We start from the raw sequence: 26,302 nt of genomic DNA, 5'->3' as shown, positions 1-26,302 counted from the left end.
AGTCAAGTGGCAATGGTGTACTTATCATTACCTCCAAGTATCATCAAGATTGGGTGAAATGACATTTGCTGAGATTTCAGGAAACTCGTAGTTTTTTGGAAGCTAGGCAACCCCTTTCAGACGAATTTGGTTTTCATCAGTCTCTGCTTAGGGCTACTTGAATAGGAAACAAACTGTATAGTTAGAACTTAGAACTACTTTATTGTGTCAAGTTTCAAGGAGCTAGCACAAACTGTGTTGGATTTAGAGTTCCAAATTCATCTATCAATATAGGAGAAAACAGAGTGAAACCTAAAAATTCAAACTGTTACTGCAGAGGAATGCTTCAAGCTATAAGAACGAAATTTGGTGAGCCAAGTGGGAATGGTATACTGATCATTACCTCCAAGTATCATCAAGATTGGGTGAAATAACATTTGCTGAGATTTCAGGAAACTCGTAGTTTTTTGGAAGCTAGGCAACCCCTTTCAGACCAATTTGGTTTTCTTCAGTCTCTGCTTAGGGCTACTTGAAAGGAAACAAACTGTATACTTAGAACTTAGAACTACTTTATTGTGTCAAGTTTCAAGGAGCTAGCACAAACCGTGTTGGATTTAGAGTTCCAAATTCATCTATCAATATAGGAGAAAACAGAGTGAAACCTAAAAATTCAAACTGTTACTGCAGAGGAATGCTTCAAGCTATAAGAACGAAATTTGGTGAGTCAAGTGGGAATGGTGTACTGATCATTACCTCCAAGTATCATCAAGATTGGGTGAAATGACATTTGCTGAGATTTCAGGAAACTCGTAGTTTTTTGGAAGCTAGGCAACCCCTTTCAGACGAATTTGGTTTTCATCAGTCTCTGCTTAGGGCTACTTGAATAGGAAACAAACTGTATAGTTAGAACTTACAACTACTTTATTGTGTCAAGTTTCAAGGAGCTAGCACAAACCGTGTTGGATTTAGAGTTCCAAATTCATCTATCAATATAGGAGAAAACAGAGTGAAACCTAAAAATTCAAACTGTTACTGCAGAGGAATGCTTCAAGCTATAAGAAAGAAATTTGGTGAGCCAAGTGGGAATGGTGTACTGATCATTACCTCCAAGTATCATCAAGATTGGGTGAAATAACATTTGCTGAGATTTCAGGAAACTCGTAGTTTTTTGGAAGCTAGGCAACCCTTTTCAGACGAATTTGGTTTTCATCAGTCTCTGCTTAGGGCTATTTGAATAGGAAAAAAACAGTACAGACAGAACTTAGAACTGCTTTATTTTGACAAGTTTCAAGGAGCTAGCACAAACCATGTTGGATTTAGAGTTCCAAATTCATCTATCAATATAGGAGAAAACAGAGTGAAACCTAAAAATTCAAACTGTTACTGCAGAGGAATGCTTCAAGCTATAAGAACGAAATTTGGTGAGCCAAGTTGGAATGGTGTACTGATCATTACCTCCAAGTATCATCAAGATTGGGTGAAATAACATTTGCTGAGATTTCAGGAAACTCGTAGTTTTTTGGAAGCTAGGCAAACCTTTTCAGACGAATTTGGTTTTCATCAGTCTCTGCTTAGGGCTATTTGAATAGGAAAAAAACAGTACAGACAGAACTTAGAACTGCTTTATTTTGTCAAGTTTCAAGGAGCTAGCACAAACCATGTTGGATTTAGAGTTCCAAATTCATCTATCAATATAGGAGAAAACAGAGTGAAACCTAAAAATTTAAACTGTTACTGCAGAGGAATGCTTCAAGCTATAAGAACGAAATTTGGTGAGCCAAGTGAGAATGCTGTACTGATCATTACCTCCAAGTATCATCAAGATTGGGTGAAATAACATTTGCTGAGATTTCAGGAAACTCGTAGTTTTTTGGAAGCTAGGCAACCCCTTTCAGACGAATTTGGTTTTCATCAGTCTCTGCTTAGGGCTACTTGAATAGGAAACAAACTGTATAGTTAGAACTTAGAACTACTTTATTGTGTCAAGTTTCAAGGAGCTAGCACAAACTGTGTTGGATTTAGAGTTCCAAATTCATCTATCAATATAGGAGAAAACAGAGTGAAACCTAAAAATTCAAACTGTTACTGCAGAGGAATGCTTCAAGCTATAAGAACGAAATTTGGTGAGCCAAGTTGGAATGGTGTACTGATCATTACCTCCAAGTATCATCAAGATTGGGTGGAATAACATTTGCTGAGATTTCAGGAAACTCGTAGTTTTTTGGAAGCTAGGCAACCCCTTTCAGAGGAATTTGGTTTTCATCAGTCTCTGCTTAGGGCTATTTGAATAGGAAAAAAACAGAACAGACAGAACTTAGAACTGCTTTATTTTGTCAAGTTTCAAGGAGCTAGCACAAACCATGTTGGATTTAGAGTTCCAAATTCATCTATCAATATAGGAGAAAACAGAGTGAAACCTAAAAATTCAAACTGTTACTGCAGAGGAATGCTTCAAGCTATAAGAACGAAATTTGGTGAGTCAAGTGGGAATGGTGTACTGATCATTACCTCCAAGTATCATCAAGATTGGGTGAAATAACATTTGCTGAGATTTCAGGAAACTCGTAGTTTTTTGGAAGCTAGGCAACCCCTTTCAGACCAATTTGGTTTTCATCAGTCTCTGCTTAGGGCTACTTGAAAGGAAACAAACTGTCTAGTTGGAACTTAGAACTACTTTATTGTGTCAAGTTTCAAGGAGCTAGCACAAACCGTGTTGGATTTAGAGTTCCAAATTCATCTATCAATATAGGAGAAAACAGAGTGAAACCTAAAAATTCAAACTGTTACTGCAGAGGAATGCTTCAAGCTATAAGAACGAAATTTGGTGATCCAAGTGAGAATGGTGTACTGATCATTACCTCCATGTATCATCAAGATTGGGTGAAATAACATTTGCTGAGATTTCAGGAAACTCGTAGTTTTTTGGAAGCTAGGCAACCCCTTTCAGACGAATTTGGTTTTCATCAGTCTCTGCTTAGGGCTACTTGAATAGGAAACAAACTGTATAGTTAGAACTTAGAACTACTTTATTGTGTCAAGTTTCAAGGAGCTAGCACAAACTGTGTTGGATTTAGAGTTCCAAATTCATCTATCAATATAGGAGAAAACAGAGTGAAACCTAAAAATTCAAACTGTTACTGCAGAGGAATGCTTCAAGCTATAAGAACGAAATTTGGTGAGTCAAGTGGGAATGGTGTACTGATCATTACCTCCAAGTATCATCAAGATTGGGTGAAATGACATTTGCTGAGATTTCAGGAAACTCGTAGTTTTTTGGAAGCTAGGCAACCCCTTTCAGACGAATTTGGTTTTCATCAGTCTCTGCTTAGGGCTACTTGAATAGGAAACAAACTGTATAGTTAGAACTTAGAACTACTTTATTGTGTCAAGTTTCAAGGAGCTAGCACAAACTGTGTTGGATTTAGAGTTCCAAATTCATCTATCAATATAGGAGAAAACAGAGTGAAACCTAAAAATTCAAACTGTTACTGCAGAGGAATGCTTCAAGCTATAAGAACGAAATTTGGTGAGCCAAGTTGTAATGGTGTACTGATCATTACCTCCAAGTATCATCAAGATTGGGTGAAATAACATTTGCTGAGATTTCAGGAAACTCGTAGTTTTTTGGAAGCTAGGCAAACCTTTTCAGACGAATTTGGTTTTCATCAGTCTCTGCTTAGGGCTATTTGAATAGGAAAAAAACAGTACAGACAGAACATAGAACTGCTTTATTTTGTCAAGTTTCAAGGAGCCAGCACAAACCATGTTGGATTTAGAGTTTCAAATTCATCTATCAATATAGGAGAAAACAGAGTGAAACCTAAAAATTCAAACTGTTACTGCAGAGGAATGCTTCAAGCTATAAGAATGAAATTTGGTGAGCCAAGTGAGAATGGTGTACTGATCATTACCTCCAAGTATCATCAAGATTGGGTGAAATAACATTTGCTGAGATTTCAGGAAACTCGTAGTTTTTTGGAAGCTAGGCAACCCCTTTCAGACGAATTTGGTTTTCATCAGTCTCTGCTTAGGGCTACTTGAATAGGAAACAAACTGTATAGTTAGAACTTAGAACTACTTTATTGTGTCAAGTTTCAAGGAGCTAGCACAAACTGTGTTGGATTTAGAGTTCCAAATTCATCTATCAATATAGGAGAAAACAGAGTGAAACCTAAAAATTCAAACTGTTACTGCAGAGGAATGCTTCAAGCTATAAGAACGAAATTTGGTGAGCCAAGTGGGAATGGTGTACTGATCATTACCTCCAAGTATCATCAAGATTGGGTGGAATAACATTTGCTGAGATTTCAGGAAACTCGTAGTTTTTTGGAAGCTAGGCAACCCTTTTCAGAGGAATTTGGTTTTCATCAGTCTCTGCTTAGGGCTATTTGAATAGGAAAAAAACAGAACAGACAGAACTTAGAACTGCTTTATTTTGTCAAGTTTCAAGGAGCTAGCACAAACCATGTTGGATTTAGAGTTCCAAATTCATCTATCAATATAGGAGAAAACAGAGTGAAACCTAAAAATTCAAACTGTTACTGCAGAGGAATGCTTCAAGCTATAAGAACGAAATTTGGTGAGCCAAGTGGGAATGGTGTACTGATCATTACCTCCAAGTATCATCAAGATTGGGTGAAATAACATTTGCTGAGATTTCAGGAAACTCGTAGTTTTTTGGAAGCTAGGCAACCCCTTTCAGACCAATTTGGTTTTCATCAGTCTCTGCTTAGGGCTACTTGAAAGGAAATAAACTGTCTAGTTGGAACTTAGAACTACTTTATTGTGTCAAGTTTCAAGGAGCTAGCACAAACCCTGTTGGATTTAGAGTTCCAAATTCATCTATCAATATAGGAGAAAACAGAGTGAAACCTAAAAATTCAAACTGTTACTGCAGAGGAATGCTTCAAGCTATAAGAACGAAATTTGGTGAGCCAAGTGGGAATGGTGTACTGATCATTACCTCCAAGAATCATCAAGATTGGGTGGAATAACATTTGCTGAGATTTCAGGAAAATCGTAGTTTTTTTGAAGCTAGGCAACCCTTTTCAGACGAATTTGGTTTTCATCAGTCGCGGCTTAGGGCTATTTGAATAAAAAAAAACAGTACAGACAGAACTTAGAACTGCTTTATTTTGTCAAGTTTCAAGGAGCTAGCACAGACCATGTTGGATTTAGAGTTCCAAATTCATCTATCAATATAGGAGAAAACAGAGTGAAACCTAAAAATTCAAACTGTTACTGCAGAGGAATTCTTCAAGCTATAAGAACGAAATTTGGTGAGTCAAGTTGGAATGGTGTACTGATCATTACCTCCAAGTATCATCAAGATTGGGTGAAATAACATTTGCTGAGATTTCAGGAAACTCGTAGTTTTTTGGAAGCTAGGCAACCCCTTTCAGACGAATTTGGTTTTCATCAGTCTCTGCTTAGGGCTACTTGAATAGGAAACATACTGTATAGTTAGAACTTATATCTACTTTATTGTGTCAAGTTTCAAGGAGCTAGCACAAACCGTGTTGGATTTAGAGTTCCAAATTCATCTATCAATATAGGAGAAAACAGAGTGAAACCTAAAAATTCAAACTGTTACTGCAGAGGAATGCTTCAAGCTATAAGAATGAAATTTGGTGAGTCAAGTGGCAATGGTGTACTTATCATTACCTCCAAGTATCATCAAGATTGGGTGAAATGACATTTGCTGAGATTTCAGGAAACTCGTAGTTTTTTGGAAGCTAGGCAACCCCTTTCAGACGAATTTGGTTTTCATCAGTCTCTGCTTAGGGCTACTTGAATAGGAAACAAACTGTATAGTTAGAACTTAGAACTACTTTATTGTGTCAAGTTTCAAGGAGCTAGCACAAACTGTGTTGGATTTAGAGTTCCAAATTCATCTATCAATATAGGAGAAAACAGAGTGAAACCTAAAAATTCAAACTGTTACTGCAGACGAATGCTTCAAGCTATAAGAACGAAATTTGGTGAGCCAAGTGGGAATGGTATACTGATCATTACCTCCAAGTATCATCAAGATTGGGTGAAATAACATTTGCTGAGATTTCAGGAAACTCGTAGTTTTTTGGAAGCTAGGCAACCCCTTTCAGACCAATTTGGTTTTCTTCAGTCTCTGCTTAGGGCTACTTGAAAGGAAACAAACTGTATACTTAGAACTTAGAACTACTTTATTGTGTCAAGTTTCAAGGAGCTAGCACAAACCGTGTTGGATTTAGAGTTCCAAATTCATCTATCAATATAGGAGAAAACAGAGTGAAACCTAAAAATTCAAACTGTTACTGCAGAGGAATGCTTCAAGCTATAAGAACGAAATTTGGTGAGTCAAGTGGGAATGGTGTACTGATCATTACCTCCAAGTATCATCAAGATTGGGTGAAATGACATTTGCTGAGATTTCAGGAAACTCGTAGTTTTTTGGAAGCTAGGCAACCCCTTTCAGACGAATTTGGTTTTCATCAGTCTCTGCTTAGGGCTACTTGAATAGGAAACAAACTGTATAGTTAGAACTTAGAACTACTTTATTGTGTCAAGTTTCAAGGAGCTAGCACAAACTGTGTTGGATTTAGAGTTCCAAATTCATCTATCAATATAGGAGAAAACAGAGTGAAACCTAAAAATTCAAACTGTTACTGCAGAGGAATGCTTCAAGCTATAAGAACGAAATTTGGTGAGTCAAGTGGGAATGGTGTACTGATCATTACCTCCAAGTATCATCAAGATTGGGTGAAATGACATTTGCTGAGATTTCAGGAAACTCGTAGTTTTTTGGAAGCTAGGCAACCCCTTTCAGACCAATTTGGTTTTCATCAGTCTCTGCTTAGGGCTACTTGAATAGGAAACAAACTGTATAGTTAGAACTTAGAACTACTTTATTGTGTCAAGTTTCAAGGAGCTAGCACAAACTGTGTTGGATTTAGAGTTCCAAATTCATCTATCAATATAGGAGAAAACAGAGTGAAACCTAAAAATTCAAACTGTTACTGCAGAGGAATGCTTCAAGCTATAAGAACGAAATTTGGTGAGCCAAGTAGGAATGGTGTACTGATCATTACCTCCAAGTATCATCAAGATTGGGTGAAATAACATTTGCTGAGATTTCAGGAAACTCGTAGTTTTTTGGAAGCTAGGAAACCCTTTTCAGACGAATTTGGTTTTCATCAGTCTCTGCTTAGGGCTATTTGAATAGGAAAAAAAACAGTACAGACAGAACTTAGAACTGCTTTATTTTTTCAAGTTTCAAGGAGCTAGCACAAACCATGTTGGATTTAGAGTTCCAAATTCATCTATCAATATAGGAGAAAACAGAGTGAAACCTAAAAATTCAAACTGTTACTGCAGAGGAATGCTTCAAGCTATAAGAACGACATTTGGTGAGTCAAGTGGGAATGGTGTACTGATCATTACCTCCAAGTATCATCAAGATTGGGTGAAATAACATTTGCTGAGATTTCAGGAAACTCGTAATTTTTCTGAAGCTAGGCAACCCCTTTCAGACCAATTTGGTTTTCATCAGTCTCTGCTTAGGGATACTTGAATAGGAAACATACTGTATAGTTAGAACTTATATCTACTTTATTGTGTCAAGTTTCAAGGAGCTAGCACAAACCGTGTTGGATTTAGAGTTCCAAATTCATCTATCAATATAGGAGAAAACAGAGTGAAACCTAAAAATTCAAACTGTTACTGCAGAGGAATGCTTCAAGCTATAAGAACGAAATTTGGTGAGCCAAGTGGGAATGGTGTACTGATCATTACCTCCAAGTATCATCAAGATTGGGTGAAATAACATTTGCTGAGATTTCAGGAAACTCGTAGTTTTTTGGAAGCTAGGCAACCCCTTTCAGACCAATTTGGTTTTCATCAGTCTCTGCTTAGGGCTATTTGAATAGGAAAAAAACAGTACAGACAGAATGTAGAACTGCTTTATTGTGTCAAGTTTCAAGGAGCTAGCACAAACCGTGTTGGATTTAGAGTTCCAAATTCATCTATCAATATAGGAGAAAACAGAGTGAAACCTAAAAATTCAAACTGTTACTGCAGAGGAATGCTTCAAGCTATAAGAACGAAATTTGGTGAGTCAAGTGGGAATGGTGTACTGATCATTACCTCCAAGTATCATCAAGATTGGGTGAAATAACATTTGCTGAGATTTCAGGAAACTCGTAGTTTTTTGGAAGCTAGGCAACCCCTTTCAGACCAATTTGGTTTTCATCAGTCTCTGCTTAGGGCTACTTGAAAGGAAACAAACTGTCTAGTTGGAACTTAGAACTACTTTATTGTGTCAAGTTTCAAGGAGCTAGCACAAACCGTGTTGGATTTAGAGTTCCAAATTCATCTATCAATATAGGAGAAAACAGAGTGAAACCTAAAAATTCAAACTGTTACTGCAGAGGAATGCTTCAAGCTATAAGAACGAAATTTGGTGATCCAAGTGAGAATGGTGTACTGATCATTACCTCCATGTATCATCAAGATTGGGTGAAATAACATTTGCTGAGATTTCAGGAAACTCGTAGTTTTTTGGAAGCTAGGCAACCCCTTTCAGACGAATTTGGTTTTCATCAGTCTCTGCTTAGGGCTACTTGAATAGGAAACAAACTGTATAGTTAGAACTTAGAACTACTTTATTGTGTCAAGTTTCAAGGAGCTAGCACAAACTGTGTTGGATTTAGAGTTCCAAATTCATCTATCAATATAGGAGAAAACAGAGTGAAACCTAAAAATTCAAACTGTTACTGCAGAGGAATGCTTCAAGCTATAAGAACGAAATTTGGTGAGTCAAGTGGGAATGGTGTACTGATCATTACCTCCAAGTATCATCAAGATTGGGTGAAATGACATTTGCTGAGATTTCAGGAAACTCGTAGTTTTTTGGAAGCTAGGCAACCCCTTTCAGACGAATTTGGTTTTCATCAGTCTCTGCTTAGGGCTACTTGAATAGGAAACAAACTGTATAGTTAGAACTTAGAACTACTTTATTGTGTCAAGTTTCAAGGAGCTAGCACAAACTGTGTTGGATTTAGAGTTCCAAATTCATCTATCAATATAGGAGAAAACAGAGTGAAACCTAAAAATTCAAACTGTTACTGCAGAGGAATGCTTCAAGCTATAAGAACGAAATTTGGTGAGCCAAGTTGTAATGGTGTACTGATCATTACCTCCAAGTATCATCAAGATTGGGTGAAATAACATTTGCTGAGATTTCAGGAAACTCGTAGTTTTTTGGAAGCTAGGCAAACCTTTTCAGACGAATTTGGTTTTCATCAGTCTCTGCTTAGGGCTATTTGAATAGGAAAAAAACAGTACAGACAGAACATAGAACTGCTTTATTTTGTCAAGTTTCAAGGAGCCAGCACAAACCATGTTGGATTTAGAGTTTCAAATTCATCTATCAATATAGGAGAAAACAGAGTGAAACCTAAAAATTCAAACTGTTACTGCAGAGGAATGCTTCAAGCTATAAGAATGAAATTTGGTGAGCCAAGTGAGAATGGTGTACTGATCATTACCTCCAAGTATCATCAAGATTGGGTGAAATAACATTTGCTGAGATTTCAGGAAACTCGTAGTTTTTTGGAAGCTAGGCAACCCCTTTCAGACGAATTTGGTTTTCATCAGTCTCTGCTTAGGGCTACTTGAATAGGAAACAAACTGTATAGTTAGAACTTAGAACTACTTTATTGTGTCAAGTTTCAAGGAGCTAGCACAAACTGTGTTGGATTTAGAGTTCCAAATTCATCTATCAATATAGGAGAAAACAGAGTGAAACCTAAAAATTCAAACTGTTACTGCAGAGGAATGCTTCAAGCTATAAGAACGAAATTTGGTGAGCCAAGTGGGAATGGTGTACTGATCATTACCTCCAAGTATCATCAAGATTGGGTGGAATAACATTTGCTGAGATTTCAGGAAACTCGTAGTTTTTTGGAAGCTAGGCAACCCTTTTCAGAGGAATTTGGTTTTCATCAGTCTCTGCTTAGGGCTATTTGAATAGGAAAAAAACAGAACAGACAAAACTTAGAACTGCTTTATTTTGTCAAGTTTCAAGGAGCTAGCACAAACCATGTTGGATTTAGAGTTCCAAATTCATCTATCAATATAGGAGAAAACAGAGTGAAACCTAAAAATTCAAACTGTTACTGCAGAGGAATGCTTCAAGCTATAAGAACGAAATTTGGTGAGCCAAGTGGGAATGGTGTACTGATCATTACCTCCAAGTATCATCAAGATTGGGTGAAATAACATTTGCTGAGATTTCAGGAAACTCGTAGTTTTTTGGAAGCTAGGCAACCCCTTTCAGACCAATTTGGTTTTCATCAGTCTCTGCTTAGGGCTACTTGAAAGGAAATAAACTGTCTAGTTGGAACTTAGAACTACTTTATTGTGTCAAGTTTCAAGGAGCTAGCACAAACCCTGTTGGATTTAGAGTTCCAAATTCATCTATCAATATAGGAGAAAACAGAGTGAAACCTAAAAATTCAAACTGTTACTGCAGAGGAATGCTTCAAGCTATAAGAACGAAATTTGGTGAGCCAAGTGGGAATGGTGTACTGATCATTACCTCCAAGAATCATCAAGATTGGGTGGAATAACATTTGCTGAGATTTCAGGAAAATCGTAGTTTTTTTGAAGCTAGGCAACCCTTTTCAGACGAATTTGGTTTTCATCAGTCGCGGCTTAGGGCTATTTGAATAAAAAAAAACAGTACAGACAGAACTTAGAACTGCTTTATTTTGTCAAGTTTCAAGGAGCTAGCACAGACCATGTTGGATTTAGAGTTCCAAATTCATCTATCAATATAGGAGAAAACAGAGTGAAACCTAAAAATTCAAACTGTTACTGCAGAGGAATTCTTCAAGCTATAAGAACGAAATTTGGTGAGTCAAGTTGGAATGGTGTACTGATCATTACCTCCAAGTATCATCAAGATTGGGTGAAATAACATTTGCTGAGATTTCAGGAAACTCGTAGTTTTTTGGAAGCTAGGCAACCCCTTTCAGACGAATTTGGTTTTCATCAGTCTCTGCTTAGGGCTACTTGAATAGGAAACATACTGTATAGTTAGAACTTATATCTACTTTATTGTGTCAAGTTTCAAGGAGCTAGCACAAACCGTGTTGGATTTAGAGTTCCAAATTCATCTATCAATATAGGAGAAAACAGAGTGAAACCTAAAAATTCAAACTGTTACTGCAGAGGAATGCTTCAAGCTATAAGAATGAAATTTGGTGAGTCAAGTGGCAATGGTGTACTTATCATTACCTCCAAGTATCATCAAGATTGGGTGAAATGACATTTGCTGAGATTTCAGGAAACTCGTAGTTTTTTGGAAGCTAGGCAACCCCTTTCAGACGAATTTGGTTTTCATCAGTCTCTGCTTAGGGCTACTTGAATAGGAAACAAACTGTATAGTTAGAACTTAGAACTACTTTATTGTGTCAAGTTTCAAGGAGCTAGCACAAACTGTGTTGGATTTAGAGTTCCAAATTCATCTATCAATATAGGAGAAAACAGAGTGAAACCTAAAAATTCAAACTGTTACTGCAGACGAATGCTTCAAGCTATAAGAACGAAATTTGGTGAGCCAAGTGGGAATGGTATACTGATCATTACCTCCAAGTATCATCAAGATTGGGTGAAATAACATTTGCTGAGATTTCAGGAAACTCGTAGTTTTTTGGAAGCTAGGCAACCCCTTTCAGACCAATTTGGTTTTCTTCAGTCTCTGCTTAGGGCTACTTGAAAGGAAACAAACTGTATACTTAGAACTTAGAACTACTTTATTGTGTCAAGTTTCAAGGAGCTAGCACAAACCGTGTTGGATTTAGAGTTCCAAATTCATCTATCAATATAGGAGAAAACAGAGTGAAACCTAAAAATTCAAACTGTTACTGCAGAGGAATGCTTCAAGCTATAAGAACGAAATTTGGTGAGTCAAGTGGGAATGGTGTACTGATCATTACCTCCAAGTATCATCAAGATTGGGTGAAATGACATTTGCTGAGATTTCAGGAAACTCGTAGTTTTTTGGAAGCTAGGCAACCCCTTTCAGACGAATTTGGTTTTCATCAGTCTCTGCTTAGGGCTACTTGAATAGGAAACAAACTGTATAGTTAGAACTTAGAACTACTTTATTGTGTCAAGTTTCAAGGAGCTAGCACAAACTGTGTTGGATTTAGAGTTCCAAATTCATCTATCAATATAGGAGAAAACAGAGTGAAACCTAAAAATTCAAACTGTTACTGCAGAGGAATGCTTCAAGCTATAAGAACGAAATTTGGTGAGTCAAGTGGGAATGGTGTACTGATCATTACCTCCAAGTATCATCAAGATTGGGTGAAATGACATTTGCTGAGATTTCAGGAAACTCGTAGTTTTTTGGAAGCTAGGCAACCCCTTTCAGACCAATTTGGTTTTCATCAGTCTCTGCTTAGGGCTACTTGAATAGGAAACAAACTGTATAGTTAGAACTTAGAACTACTTTATTGTGTCAAGTTTCAAGGAGCTAGCACAAACTGTGTTGGATTTAGAGTTCCAAATTCATCTATCAATATAGGAGAAAACAGAGTGAAACCTAAAAATTCAAACTGTTACTGCAGAGGAATGCTTCAAGCTATAAGAACGAAATTTGGTGAGCCAAGTAGGAATGGTGTACTGATCATTACCTCCAAGTATCATCAAGATTGGGTGAAATAACATTTGCTGAGATTTCAGGAAACTCGTAGTTTTTTGGAAGCTAGGCAACCCTTTTCAGACGAATTTGGTTTTCATCAGTCTCTGCTTAGGGCTATTTGAATAGGAAAAAAAACAGTACAGACAGAACTTAGAACTGCTTTATTTTTTCAAGTTTCAAGGAGCTAGCACAAACCATGTTGGATTTAGAGTTCCAAATTCATCTATCAATATAGGAGAAAACAGAGTGAAACCTAAAAATTCAAACTGTTACTGCAGAGGAATGCTTCAAGCTATAAGAACGACATTTGGTGAGTCAAGTGGGAATGGTGTACTGATCATTACCTCCAAGTATCATCAAGATTGGGTGAAATAACATTTGCTGAGATTTCAGGAAACTGGTAATTTTTCTGAAGCTAGGCAACCCCTTTCAGACCAATTTGGTTTTCATCAGTCTCTGCTTAGGGATACTTGAATAGGAAACATACTGTATAGTTAGAACTTATATCTACTTTATTGTGTCAAGTTTCAAGGAGCTAGCACAAACCGTGTTGGATTTAGAGTTCCAAATTCATCTATCAATATAGGAGAAAACAGAGTGAAACCTAAAAATTCAAACTGTTACTGCAGAGGAATGCTTCAAGCTATAAGAACGAAATTTGGTGAGCCAAGTGGGAATGGTGTACTGATCATTACCTCCAAGTATCATCAAGATTGGGTGAAATAACATTTGCTGAGATTTCAGGAAACTCGTAGTTTTTTGGAAGCTAGGCAACCCCTTTCAGACCAATTTGGTTTTCATCAGTCTCTGCTTAGGGCTATTTGAATAGGAAAAAAACAGTACAGACAGAATGTAGAACTGCTTTATTGTGTCAAGTTTCAAGGAGCTAGCACAAACCGTGTTGGATTTAGAGTTCCAAATTCATCTATCAATATAGGAGAAAACAGAGTGAAACCTAAAAATTCAAACTGTTACTGCAGAGGAATGCTTCAAGCTATAAGAACGAAATTTGGTGAGCCAAGTGGGAATGGTGTACTGATCATTACCTCCAAGTATCATCAAGATTGGGTGAAATAACATTTGCTGAGATTTCAGGAAACTCGTAGTTTTTTGGAAGCTAGGCAACCCTTTTCAGACGAATTTGGTTTTCATCAGTCGCGGCTTAGGGCTATTTGAATAAAAAAAAACAGTACAGACAGAACTTAGAACTGCTTTATTTTGTCAAGTTTCAAGGAGCTAGCACAGACCATGTTGGATTTAGAGTTCCAAATTCATCTATCAATATAGGAGAAAACAGAGTGAAACCTAAAAATTCAAACTGTTACTGCAGAGGAATGCTTCAAGCTATAAGAACGAAATTTGGTGAGTCAAGTTGGAATGGTGTACTGATCATTACCTCCAAGTATCATCAAGATTGGGTGAAATAACATTTGCTGAGATTTCAGGAAACTCGTAGTTTTTTGGAAGCTAGGCAACCCCTTTCAGACGAATTTGGTTTTCATCAGTCTCTGCTTAGGGCTACTTGAATAGGAAACATACTGTATAGTTAGAACTTATATCTACTTTATTGTGTCAAGTTTCAAGGAGCTAGCACAAACCGTGTTGGATTTAGAGTTCCAAATTCATCTATCAATATAGGAGAAAACAGAGTGAAACCTAAAAATTCAAACTGTTACTGCAGAGGAATGCTTCAAGCTATAAGAATGAAATTTGGTGAGTCAAGTGGCAATGGTGTACTTATCATTACCTCCAAGTATCATCAAGATTGGGTGAAATGACATTTGCTGAGATTTCAGGAAACTCGTAGTTTTTTGGAAGCTAGGCAACCCCTTTCAGACGAATTTGGTTTTCATCAGTCTCTGCTTAGGGCTACTTGAATAGGAAACAAACTGTATAGTTAGAACTACTTTATTGTGTCAAGTTTCAAGGAGCTAGCACAAACTGTGTTGGATTTAGAGTTCCAAATTCATCTATCAATATAGGAGAAAACAGAGTGAAACCTAAAAATTCAAACTGTTACTGCAGAGGAATGCTTCAAGCTATAAGAACGAAATTTGGTGAGCCAAGTGGGAATGGTATACTGATCATTACCTCCAAGTATCATCAAGATTGGGTGAAATAACATTTGCTGAGATTTCAGGAAACTCGTAGTTTTTTGGAAGCTAGGCAACCCCTTTCAGACCAATTTGGTTTTCTTCAGTCTCTGCTTAGGGCTACTTGAAAGGAAACAAACTGTATACTTAGAACTTAGAACTACTTTATTGTGTCAAGTTTCAAGGAGCTAGCACAAACTGTGTTGGATTTAGAGTTCCAAATTCATCTATCAATATAGGAGAAAACAGAGTGAAACCTAAAAATTCAAACTGTTACTGCAGAGGAATGCTTCAAGCTATAAGAACGAAATTTGGTGAGTCAAGTGGGAATGGTGTACTGATCATTACCTCCAAGTATCATCAAGATTGGGTGAAATGACATTTGCTGAGATTTCAGGAAACTCGTAGTTTTTTGGAAGCTAGGCAACCCCTTTCAGACGAATTTGGTTTTCATCAGTCTCTGCTTAGGGCTACTTGAATAGGAAACAAACTGTATAGTTAGAACTTACAACTACTTTATTGTGTCAAGTTTCAAGGAGCTAGCACAAACCGTGTTGGATTTAGAGTTCCAAATTCATCTATCAATATAGGAGAAAACAGAGTGAAACCTAAAAATTCAAACTGTTACTGCAGAGGAATGCTTCAAGCTATAAGAAAGAAATTTGGTGAGCCAAGTGGGAATGGTGTACTGATCATTACCTCCAAGTATCATCAAGATTGGGTGAAATAACATTTGCTGAGATTTCAGGAAACTCGTAGTTTTTTGGAAGCTAGGCAACCCTTTTCAGACGAATTTGGTTTTCATCAGTCTCTGCTTAGGGCTATTTGAATAGGAAAAAAACAGTACAGACAGAACTTAGAACTGCTTTATTTTGTCAAGTTTCAAGGAGCTAGCACAAACCATGTTGGATTTAGAGTTCCAAATTCATCTATCAATATAGGAGAAAACAGAGTGAAACCTAAAAATTCAAACTGTTACTGCACAGGAATGCTTCAAGCTATAAGAACGAAATTTGGTGAGCCAAGTTGGAATGGTGTACTGATCATTACCTCCAAGTATCATCAAGATTGGGTGAAATAACATTTGCTGAGATTTCAGGAAACTCGTAGTTTTTTGGAAGCTAGGCAACCCTTTTCAGACGAATTTGGTTTTCATCAGTCTCTGCTTAGGGCTATTTGAATAGGAAAAAAACAGTACAGACAGAACTTAGAACTGCTTTATTTTGTCAAGTTTCAAGGAGCTAGCACAAACCATGTTGGATTTAGAGTTCCAAATTCATCTATCAATATAGGAGAAAACAGAGTGAAACCTAAAAATTTAAACTGTTACTGCAGAGGAATGCTTCAAGCTATAAGAACGAAATTTGGTGAGCCAAGTGAGAATGCTGTACTGATCATTACCTCCAAGTATCATCAAGATTGGGTGAAATAACATTTGCTGAGATTTCAGGAAACTCGTAGTTTTTTGGAAGCTAGGCAACCCCTTTCAGACGAATTTGGTTTTCATCAGTCTCTGCTTAGGGCTACTTGAAAGGAAATAAACTGTCTAGTTGGAACTTAGAACTACTTTATTGTGTCAAGTTTCAAGGAGCTAGCACAAACCCTGTTGGATTTAGAGTTCCAAATTCATCTATCAATATAGGAGAAAACAGAGTGAAACCTAAAAATTCAAACTGTTACTGCAGAGGAATGCTTCAAGCTATAAGAACGAAATTTGGTGAGCCAAGTGGGAATGGTGTACTGATCATTACCTCCAAGAATCATCAAGATTGGGTGGAATAACATTTGCTGAGATTTCAGGAAAATCGTAGTTTTTTTGAAGCTAGGCAACCCTTTTCAGACGAATTTGGTTTTCATCAGTCGCGGCTTAGGGCAATTTGAATAAAAAAAAACATTACAGACAGAACTTAGAACTGCTTTATTTTGTCAAGTTTCAAGGAGCTAGCACAGACCATGTTGGATTTAGAGTTCCAAATTCATCTATCAATATAGGAGAAAACAGAGTGAAACCTAAAAATTCAAACTGTTACTGCAGAGGAATTCTTCAAGCTATAAGAACGAAATTTGGTGAGTCAAGTTGGAATGGTGTACTGATCATTACCTCCAAGTATCATCAAGATTGGGTGAAATAACATTTGCTGAGATTTCAGGAAACTCGTAGTTTTTTGGAAGCTAGGCAACCCCTTTCAGACGAATTTGGTTTTCATCAGTCTCTGCTTAGGGCTACTTGAATAGGAAATATACTGTATAGTTAGAACTTATATCTACTTTATTGTGTCAAGTTTCAAGGAGCTAGCACAAACCGTGTTGGATTTAGAGTTCCAAATTCATCTATCAATATAGGAGAAAACAGAGTGAAACCTAAAAATTCAAACTGTTACTGCAGAGGAATGCTTCAAGCTATAAGAACGAAATTTGGTGAGTCAAGTTGGAATGGTGTACTGATCATTACCTCCAAGTATCATCAAGATTGGGTGAAATAACATTTGCTGAGATTTCAGGAAACTCGTAGTTTTTTGGAAGCTAGGCAACCCCTTTCAGACGAATTTGGTTTTCATCAGTCTCTGCTTAGGGCTACTTGAATAGGAAACATACTGTATAGTTAGAACTTATATCTACTTTATTGTGTCAAGTTTCAAGGAGCTAGCACAAACCGTGTTGGGTTTAGAGTTCCAAATTCATCTATCAATATAGGAGAAAACAGAGTGAAACCTAAAAATTCAAACTGTTACTGCAGAGGAATGCTTCAAGCTATAAGAATGAAATTTGGTGAGTCAAGTGGCAATGGTGTACTTATCATTACCTCCAAGTATCATCAAGATTGGGTGAAATGACATTTGCTGAGATTTCAGGAAACTCGTAGTTTTTTGGAAGCTAGGCAACCCCTTTCAGACGAATTTGGTTTTCATCAGTCTCTGCTTAGGGCTACTTGAATAGGAAACAAACTGTATAGTTAGAACTACTTTATTGTGTCAAGTTTCAAGGAGCTAGCACAAACTGTGTTGGATTTAGAGTTCCAAATTCATCTATCAATATAGGAGAAAACAGAGTGAAACCTAAAAATTCAAACTGTTACTGCAGAGGAATGCTTCAAGCTATAAGAACGAAATTTGGTGAGCCAAGTGGGAATGGTATACTGATCATTACCTCCAAGTATCATCAAGATTGGGTGAAATAACATTTGCTGAGATTTCAGGAAACTCGTAGTTTTTTGGAAGCTAGGCAACCCCTTTCAGACCAATTTGGTTTTCTTCAGTCTCTGCTTAGGGCTACTTGAAAGGAAACAAACTGTATACTTAGAACTTAGAACTACTTTATTGTGTCAAGTTTCAAGGAGCTAGCACAAACTGTGTTGGATTTAGAGTTCCAAATTCATCTATCAATATAGGAGAAAACAGAGTGAAACCTAAAAATTCAAACTGTTACTGCAGAGGAATGCTTCAAGCTATAAGAACGAAATTTGGTGAGTCAAGTGGGAATGGTGTACTGATCATTACCTCCAAGTATCATCAAGATTGGGTGAAATGACATTTGCTGAGATTTCAGGAAACTCGTAGTTTTTTGGAAGCTAGGCAACCCCTTTCAGACGAATTTGGTTTTCATCAGTCTCTGCTTAGGGCTACTTGAATAGGAAACAAACTGTATAGTTAGAACTTACAACTACTTTATTGTGTCAAGTTTCAAGGAGCTAGCACAAACCGTGTTGGATTTAGAGTTCCAAATTCATCTATCAATATAGGAGAAAACAGAGTGAAACCTAAAAATTCAAACTGTTACTGCAGAGGAATGCTTCAAGCTATAAGAAAGAAATTTGGTGAGCCAAGTGGGAATGGTGTACTGATCATTACCTCCAAGTATCATCAAGATTGGGTGAAATAACATTTGCTGAGATTTCAGGAAACTCGTAGTTTTTTGGAAGCTAGGCAACCCTTTTCAGACGAATTTGGTTTTCATCAGTCTCTGCTTAGGGCTATTTGAATAGGAAAAAAACAGTACAGACAGAACTTAGAACTGCTTTATTTTGTCAAGTTTCAAGGAGCTAGCACAAACCATGTTGGATTTAGAGTTCCAAATTCATCTATCAATATAGGAGAAAACAGAGTGAAACCTAAAAATTCAAACTGTTACTGCACAGGAATGCTTCAAGCTATAAGAACGAAATTTGGTGAGCCAAGTTGGAATGGTGTACTGATCATTACCTCCAAGTATCATCAAGATTGGGTGAAATAACATTTGCTGAGATTTCAGGAAACTCGTAGTTTTTTGGAAGCTAGGCAAACCTTTTCAGACGAATTTGGTTTTCATCAGTCTCTGCTTAGGGCTATTTGAATAGGAAAAAAACAGTACAGACAGAACTTAGAACTGCTTTATTTTGTCAAGTTTCAAGGAGCTAGCACAAACCATGTTGGATTTAGAGTTCCAAATTCATCTATCAATATAGGAGAAAACAGAGTGAAACCTAAAAATTTAAACTGTTACTGCAGAGGAATGCTTCAAGCTATAAGAACGAAATTTGGTGAGCCAAGTGAGAATGCTGTACTGATCATTACCTCCAAGTATCATCAAGATTGGGTGAAATAACATTTGCTGAGATTTCAGGAAACTCGTAGTTTTTTGGAAGCTAGGCAACCCCTTTCAGACGAATTTGGTTTTCATCAGTCTCTGCTTAGGGCTACTTGAAAGGAAATAAACTGTCTAGTTGGAACTTAGAACTACTTTATTGTGTCAAGTTTCAAGGAGCTAGCACAAACCCTGTTGGATTTAGAGTTCCAAATTCATCTATCAATATAGGAGAAAACAGAGTGAAACCTAAAAATTCAAACTGTTACTGCAGAGGAATGCTTCAAGCTATAAGAACGAAATTTGGTGAGCCAAGTGGGAATGGTGTACTGATCATTACCTCCAAGAATCATCAAGATTGGGTGGAATAACATTTGCTGAGATTTCAGGAAAATCGTAGTTTTTTTGAAGCTAGGCAACCCTTTTCAGACGAATTTGGTTTTCATCAGTCGCGGCTTAGGGCAATTTGAATAAAAAAAAACATTACAGACAGAACTTAGAACTGCTTTATTTTGTCAAGTTTCAAGGAGCTAGCACAGACCATGTTGGATTTAGAGTTCCAAATTCATCTATCAATATAGGAGAAAACAGAGTGAAACCTAAAAATTCAAACTGTTACTGCAGAGGAATTCTTCAAGCTATAAGAACGAAATTTGGTGAGTCAAGTTGGAATGGTGTACTGATCATTACCTCCAAGTATCATCAAGATTGGGTGAAATAACATTTGCTGAGATTTCAGGAAACTCGTAGTTTTTTGGAAGCTAGGCAACCCCTTTCAGACGAATTTGGTTTTCATCAGTCTCTGCTTAGGGCTACTTGAATAGGAAATATACTGTATAGTTAGAACTTATATCTACTTTATTGTGTCAAGTTTCAAGGAGCTAGCACAAACCGTGTTGGATTTAGAGTTCCAAATTCATCTATCAATATAGGAGAAAACAGAGTGAAACCTAAAAATTCAAACTGTTACTGCAGAGGAATGCTTCAAGCTATAAGAACGAAATTTGGTGAGTCAAGTGGGAATGGTGTACTGATCATTACCTCCAAGTATCATCAAGATTGGGTGAAATGACATTTGCTGAGATTTCAGGAAACTCGTAGTTTTTTGGAAGCTAGGCAACCCCTTTCAGACGAATTTGGTTTTCATCAGTCTCTGCTTAGGGCTACTTGAATAGAAAACAAACTGTATAGTTAGAACTTAGAACTACTTTATTGTGTCAAGTTTCAAGGAGCTAGCACAAACTGTGTTGGATTTAGAGTTCCAAATTCATCTATCAATATAGGAGAAAACAGAGTGAAACCTAAAAATTCAAACTGTTACTGCAGAGGAATGCTTCAAGCTATAAGAACGAAATTTGGTGAGCCAAGTTGTAATGGTGTACTGATCATTACCTCCAAGTATCATCAAGATTGGGTGAAATAACATTTGCTGAGATTTCAGGAAACTCGTAGTTTTTTGGAAGCTAGGCAAACCTTTTCAGACGAATTTGGTTTTCATCAGTCTCTGCTTAGGGCTATTTGAATAGGAAAAAAACAGTACAGACAGAACTTAGAACTGCTTTATTTTGTCAAGTTTCAAGGAGCTAGCACAAACCATGTTGGATTTAGAGTTCCAAATTCATCTATCAATATAGGAGAAAACAGAGTGAAACCTAAAAATTCAAACTGTTACTGCAGAGGAATGCTTCAAGCTATAAGAATGAAATTTGGTGAGCCAAGTGAGAATGGTGTACTGATCATTACCTCCAAGTATCATCAAGATTGGGTGAAATAACATTTGCTGAGATTTCAGGAAACTCGTAGTTTTTTGGAAGCTAGGCAACCCCTTTCAGACGAATTTGGTTTTCATCAGTCTCTGCTTAGGGCTACTTGAATAGGAAACAAACTGTATAGTTAGAACTTAGAACTACTTTATTGTGTCAAGTTTCAAGGAGCTAGCACAAACTGTGTTGGATTTAGAGTTCCAAATTCATCTATCAATATAGGAGAAAACAGAGTGAAACCTAAAAATTCAAACTGTTACTGCAGAGGAATGCTTCAAGCTATAAGAACGAAATTTGGTGAGCCAAGTGGGAATGGTGTACTGATCATTACCTCCAAGTATCATCAAGATTGGGTGGAATAACATTTGCTGAGATTTCAGGAAACTCGTAGTTTTTTGGAAGCTAGGCAACCCTTTTCAGAGGAATTTGGTTTTCATCAGTCTCTGCTTAGGGCTATTTGAATAGGAAAAAAACAGAACAGACAGAACTTAGAACTGCTTTATTTTGTCAAGTTTCAAGGAGCTAGCACAAACCATGTTGGATTTAGAGTTCCAAATTCATCTATCAATATAGGAGAAAACAGAGTGAAACCTAAAAATTCAAACTGTTACTGCAGAGGAATGCTTCAAGCTATAAGAACGAAATTTGGTGAGCCAAGTGGGAATGGTGTACTGATCATTACCTCCAAGTATCATCAAGATTGGGTGAAATAACATTTGCTGAGATTTCAGGAAACTCGTAGTTTTTTGGAAGCTAGGCAACCCCTTTCAGACCAATTTGGTTTTCATCAGTCTCTGCTTAGGGCTACTTGAAAGGAAATAAACTGTCTAGTTGGAACTTAGAACTACTTTATTGTGTCAAGTTTCAAGGAGCTAGCACAAACCCTGTTGGATTTAGAGTTCCAAATTCATCTATCAATATAGGAGAAAACAGAGTGAAACCTAAAAATTCAAACTGTTACTGCAGAGGAATGCTTCAAGCTATAAGAACGAAATTTGGTGAGCCAAGTGGGAATGGTGTACTGATCATTACCTCCAAGAATCATCAAGATTGGGTGGAATAACATTTGCTGAGATTTCAGGAAAATCGTAGTTTTTTTGAAGCTAGGCAACCCTTTTCAGACGAATTTGGTTTTCATCAGTCGCGGCTTAGGGCTATTTGAATAAAAAAAAACAGTACAGACAGAACTTAGAACTGCTTTATTTTGTCAAGTTTCAAGGAGCTAGCACAGACCATGTTGGATTTAGAGTTCCAAATTCATCTATCAATATAGGAGAAAACAGAGTGAAACCTAAAAATTCAAACTGTTACTGCAGAGGAATTCTTCAAGCTATAAGAACGAAATTTGGTGAGTCAAGTTGGAATGGTGTACTGATCATTACCTCCAAGTATCATCAAGATTGGGTGAAATAACATTTGCTGAGATTTCAGGAAACTCGTAGTTTTTTGGAAGCTAGGCAACCCCTTTCAGACGAATTTGGTTTTCATCAGTCTCTGCTTAGGGCTACTTGAATAGGAAACATACTGTATAGTTAGAACTTATATCTACTTTATTGTGTCAAGTTTCAAGGAGCTAGCACAAACCGTGTTGGATTTAGAGTTCCAAATTCATCTATCAATATAGGAGAAAACAGAGTGAAACCTAAAAATTCAAACTGTTACTGCAGAGGAATGCTTCAAGCTATAAGAACGAAATTTGGTGAGCCAAGTTGTAATGGTGTACTGATCATTACCTCCAAGTATCATCAAGATTGGGTGAAATAACATTTGCTGAGATTTCAGGAAACTCGTAGTTTTTTGGAAGCTAGGCAAACCTTTTCAGACGAATTTGGTTTTCATCAGTCTCTGCTTAGGGCTATTTGAATAGGAAAAAAACAGTACAGACAGAACTTAGAACTGCTTTATTTTGTCAAGTTTCAAGGAGCTAGCACAAACCATGTTGGATTTAGAGTTCCAAATTCATCTATCAATATAGGAGAAAACAGAGTGAAACCTAAAAATTCAAACTGTTACTGCAGAGGAATGCTTCAAGCTATAAGAATGAAATTTGGTGAGCCAAGTGAGAATGGTGTACTGATCATTACCTCCAAGTATCATCAAGATTGGGTGAAATAACATTTGCTGAGATTTCAGGAAACTCGTAGTTTTTTGGAAGCTAGGCAACCCCTTTCAGACGAATTTGGTTTTCATCAGTCTCTGCTTAGGGCTACTTGAATAGGAAACAAACTGTATAGTTAGAACTTAGAACTACTTTATTGTGTCAAGTTTCAAGGAGCTAGCACAAACTGTGTTGGATTTAGAGTTCCAAATTCATCTATCAATATAGGAGAAAACAGAGTGAAACCTAAAAATTCAAACTGTTACTGCAGAGGAATGCTTCAAGCTATAAGAACGAAATTTGGTGAGCCAAGTGGGAATGGTGTACTGATCATTACCTCCAAGTATCATCAAGATTGGGTGGAATAACATTTGCTGAGATTTCAGGAAACTCGTAGTTTTTTGGAAGCTAGGCAACCCTTTTCAGAGGAATTTGGTTTTCATCAGTCTCTGCTTAGGGCTATTTGAATAGGAAAAAAACAGAACAGACAGAACTTAGAACTGCTTTATTTTGTCAAGTTTCAAGGAGCTAGCACAAACCATGTTGGATTTAGAGTTCCAAATTCATCTATCAATATAGGAGAAAACAGAGTGAAACCTAAAAATTCAAACTGTTACTGCAGAGGAATGCTTCAAGCTATAAGAACGAAATTTGGTGAGCCAAGTGGGAATGGTGTACTGATCATTACCTCCAAGTATCATCAAGATTGGGTGAAATAACATTTGCTGAGATTTCAGGAAACTCGTAGTTTTTTGGAAGCTAGGCAACCCCTTTCAGACCAATTTGGTTTTCATCAGTCTCTGCTTAGGGCTACTTGAAAGGAAATAAACTGTCTAGTTGGAACTTAGAACTACTTTATTGTGTCAAGTTTCAAGGAGCTAGCACAAACCCTGTTGGATTTAGAGTTCCAAATTCATCTATCAATATAGGAGAAAACAGAGTGAAACCTAAAAATTCAAACTGTTACTGCAGAGGAATGCTTCAAGCTATAAGAACGAAATTTGGTGAGCCAAGTGGGAATGGTGTACTGATCATTACCTCCAAGAATCATCAAGATTGGGTGGAATAACATTTGCTGAGATTTCAGGAAAATCGTAGTTTTTTTGAAGCTAGGCAACCCTTTTCAGACGAATTTGGTTTTCATCAGTCGCGGCTTAGGGCTATTTGAATAAAAAAAAACAGTACAGACAGAACTTAGAACTGCTTTATTTTGTCAAGTTTCAAGGAGCTAGCACAGACCATGTTGGATTTAGAGTTCCAAATTCATCTATCAATATAGGAGAAAACAGAGTGAAACCTAAAAATTCAAACTGTTACTGCAGAGGAATTCTTCAAGCTATAAGAACGAAATTTGGTGAGTCAAGTTGGAATGGTGTACTGATCATTACCTCCAAGTATCATCAAGATTGGGTGAAATAACATTTGCTGAGATTTCAGGAAACTCGTAGTTTTTTGGAAGCTAGGCAACCCCTTTCAGACGAATTTGGTTTTCATCAGTCTCTGCTTAGGGCTACTTGAATAGGAAACATACTGTATAGTTAGAACTTATATCTACTTTATTGTGTCAAGTTTCAAGGAGCTAGCACAAACCGTGTTGGATTTAGAGTTCCAAATTCATCTATCAATATAGGAGAAAACAGAGTGAAACCTAAAAATTCAAACTGTTACTGCAGAGGAATGCTTCAAGCTATAAGAACGAAATTTGGTGAGCCAAGTTGTAATGGTGTACTGATCATTACCTCCAAGTATCATCAAGATTGGGTGAAATAACATTTGCTGAGATTTCAGGAAACTCGTAGTTTTTTGGAAGCTAGGCAAACCTTTTCAGACGAATTTGGTTTTCATCAGTCTCCGCTTAGGGCTATTTGAATAGGAAAAAAACAGTACAGACAGAACTTAGAACTGCTTTATTTTGTCAAGTTTCAAGGAGCTAGCACAAACCATGTTGGATTTAGAGTTCCAAATTCATCTATCAATATAGGAGAAAACAGAGTGAAACCTAAAAATTCAAACTGTTACTGCAGAGGAATGCTTCAAGCTATAAGAACGAAATTTGGTGAGCCAAGTGAGAATGGTGTACTGATCATTACCTCCAAGTATCATCAAGATTGGGTGAAATAACATTTGCTGAGATTTCAGGAAACTCGTAGTTTTTTGGAAGCTAGGCAACCCCTTTCAGACCAATTTGGTTTTCATCAGTCTCTGCTTAGGGCTACTTGAATAGGAAACAAACTGTATAGTTAGAACTTAGAACTACTTTATTGTGTCAAGTTTCAAGGAGCTAGCACAAACTGTGTTGAATTTAGAGTTCCAAATTCATCTATCAATATAGGAGAAAACAGAGTGAAACCTAAAAATTCAAACTGTTACTGCAGAGGAATGCTTCAAGCTATAAGAACGAAATTTGGTGAGCCAAGTGGGAATGGTGTACTGATCATTACCTCCAAGTATCATCAAGATTGGGTGGAATAACATTTGCTGAGATTTCAGGAAACTCGTAGTTTTTTGGAAGCTAGGCAACCCTTTTCAGAGGAATTTGGTTTTCATCAGTCTCTGCTTAGGGCTATTTGAATAGGAAAAAAACAGAACAGACAGAACTTAGAACTGCTTTATTTTGTCAAGTTTCAAGGAGCTAGCACAAACCATGTTGGATTTAGAGTTCCAAATTCATCTATCAATATAGGAGAAAACAGAGTGAAACCTAAAAATTCAAACTGTTACTGCAGACGAATGCTTCAAGCTATAAGAACGAAATTTGGTGAGCCAAGTGGGAATGGTGTACTGATCATTACCTCCAAGTATCATCAAGATTGGGTGAAATAACATTTGCTGAGATTTCAGGAAACTCGTAGTTTTTTGGAAGCTAGGCAACCCCTTTCAGACCAATTTGGTTTTCATCAGTCTCTGCTTAGGGCTACTTGAAAGGAAATAAACTGTCTAGTTGGAACTTAGAACTACTTTATTGTGTCAAGTTTCAAGGAGCTAGCACAAACCGTGTTGGATTTAGAGTTCCAAATTCATCTATCAATATAGGAGAAAACAGAGTGAAACCTAAAACTTCAAACTGTTACTGCAGAGGAATGCTTCAAGCTATAAGAACGAAATTTGGTGAGCCAAGTGG

Source organism: Spermophilus citellus (assembly GCF_964194105.1).
Source record: "Spermophilus citellus genome assembly, chromosome: 18".
Lineage (NCBI taxonomy): Eukaryota > Metazoa > Chordata > Mammalia > Rodentia > Sciuridae > Spermophilus > Spermophilus citellus.
The sequence above is the reverse complement of the archived record's forward strand: the minus strand, read 5'-3'. Positions refer to the sequence as shown.